At 37.9% G+C, this 2500-nt stretch overlaps 2 protein-coding genes across 2 annotated transcripts in view; one reads left to right on the forward strand and one right to left on the reverse strand.

The window, feature by feature from the left end:
• LOC136850510 (uncharacterized) overlaps positions 1–1062 on the reverse strand; it is an 11170-nt gene extending 10108 nt beyond the window's left edge. Inside the window, exon 1 of the mRNA XM_067124091.1 lies at positions 1024–1062. The gene's annotated coding sequence lies outside the window, so the exon portion shown is untranslated. The remainder of the gene's footprint in view (positions 1–1023) is intronic.
• LOC136850511 (bifunctional purine biosynthesis protein ATIC) overlaps positions 1–2500 on the forward strand; it is a 66230-nt gene that overhangs the window by 38340 nt on the left and 25390 nt on the right. The window lies entirely within an intron of this gene.

The following is a 2500-nucleotide window of genomic DNA, read 5'->3' on the forward strand; positions in this document are numbered from 1 at the left end:
GCCTCAATAGTTTTGATTTTATTTACGGTTAAAGTTAGCAATAATCGTGCTTCTGGCAACGATGTAAGATAGGCCACCACCGAGCCGTGGTTATTTTCATGGGCCGCGGCTCATACAGCATTATACCGAGCCCACCGAATGATTAATCTATTTTCGGTGGTCTTGATGATACGCGGCGGAGAAAACTGGATTGCGCCGAAGAAACTAAGGCATATTTTTAACGTGCATCACATTTGCATTAAAGATTTTGCTGACTGAGTCACATCTTCACTGTGAATGTCACCATACTCCAGATTGTGCAGCCCTCTGGTTATTTAATGCCACGGCTCATTGAACGAGGAGAAAACGAAATAAAACGAAACTGGACCCTTCACCCATATTTCAATCCTGATGTTTGTTAGACGGGTTGACGCTGGTAATCCAGGGACTTCTTTTAATCAGCAAAACCATGTTATCACCATACTTACGTTTAAGGTATTAATAAACTTGGCTTAATTATATATATATATATATATATATATATATATATATATATGATATAATGTCTATATATTATATATATATATATATATATATATGATATAATGTCTATATATTATATATAATTATATATATATATATATATATATATATATATATATATATATATATATATATATATATATATATATATATATATATATATATATATATATATATATATAGTATGTGTGTTGTCAGTTCTCGTATATATTTAATCCCAACATCAGTTATTAGTTCTCACTTACGCATTTGGTAGGCAGTGTAATGTTTAAGCCTTCATAATGTTTACTGGTAGCCTGTTAGCAAATACACATTTTTCTTTATCCACACGTCCAATAATTGTAGCACAGTATTTCCGAACAGCAGCGTCTTTACACCGAAAAATTTAGTGGAAGTCTTCAGACATCACTTACGGGACATTACGCAACGCTGAAAAATGATCTCGAAGTTGAAAAAACAGAAAGAGGGAAAATCTGAAAGTGACCGGTATTCATACTGTACCGTTTGAGAAGTGAGTCGCGTGGAAACTGCTTCGAGGAAGTCACTGGACTCGAGGCGTCTTTCATGATGATCTCGCGTACGGCGCATGCGCAGTTAACGATTGGGAAAATGCATAGGTTTAGTTAGCTTCGCTGCGAACAAGCCAGTGTCTGTGTTGGTAAATTTTCATGTTATTTGTAAGTGCCAGTACAAAGGAGTTTTGGAATGTTACGATTTGTGCGTGAAGGAAACTAGGTGATCATCACTGCATTATTTTGTACAACTTTCTTCGAGGACCGAGGTTGGGGTGACTCTCTCTCTCTCTCTCTCTCTCTCTCTCTCTCTCTCTCTCTCTCTCTCTCTCTGTAGGGGGTTAGCGTCGTCAGTGCGCCTTGTGTAGGCATTACTTGAAGGTTCTATTCAGCGTCCCTTCGGCCCCTCGCTGCACCCCCTTTCATGTCCACCCTCTCCTAATAGTTGTTTCATAGTGGAACGCTGAATGACCTCAAAGGTCCCAGCGCTTGGTCTTTGGCCTAAACTCTCTCTCTCTCTCTCTCTCTCTCTCTCTCTCTCTCTCTCTCTCTCTCTCTCTCTTATCGATTATGTACGCAAACGTGTTTAGGTTACAACTGACTGCATTCTCGATTTAAAACTGATTAAACTCAACAAATGTCTGAATATATTACAGCCTCCAAAATAACTATCCTAAAATACAGACTCTGCATCCCACCCTTCTCGATTTATTTTAATGTAAACAATAAATATGACATCGTATATGTTATAGTTGAGGGCACTCGGTCTCCTTTCCTTTCACATTTTGGATGGTGACAGTACTGGTCTTCGCTACTCAATGGGTTGCTTAGTTATATAGTGTTGGTACGGTACCTCAGATCGAACCATTGCACCATGGCTCTCCACAGTTTTCGGTTCGAGTTCTTGTTTCTGGGAATGCACGATTGCATGTTTTCATTTATTTTTCTCTTATACTTAATCATGTTATTTCAAGATATGATAAGAATCATGTTATTTAAAGAAGTGATAAGAATTCTGATCAAGTTACTTAATCATGTTATTTCCAGAGATGGTAAGATTTCTCATATTAGGCTCTACACAAGTGTTAAATAAATTGATTTTACAAGAAAACGCGTTTTCCGTTCAAGAGCTTCAGAGTTTCCGCGCACGGGCTCCCCAACCACTAACTTGATAAGCCTTGAAAGACGAATGGGAGAACACCAATTTTCTGATTAATGGTTTTGCTCGATAACACGATTTATTAAAAGAACATCATTTGTTTATGGAGACCCCATTAATCGTAAATAACATGAATTCCAATTTACGAGGGATGGAGAGAAGGTCAAAGACATGAGCCCAAAGAGAAGAGGCTACTGTAAAAGCTGAAGTGTCACTGCTATCTAGACACAGTTGTCACAGAGCAGAAGTTTTAAGTTCAGTGCTTGACTGCAAACATCTGTAACATAATGGGCGTAAGGTGTCTAGG

The sequence above is a fragment of the Macrobrachium rosenbergii genome, chromosome 22, assembly GCF_040412425.1.
Source record: "Macrobrachium rosenbergii isolate ZJJX-2024 chromosome 22, ASM4041242v1, whole genome shotgun sequence".
NCBI lineage: Eukaryota > Metazoa > Arthropoda > Malacostraca > Decapoda > Palaemonidae > Macrobrachium > Macrobrachium rosenbergii.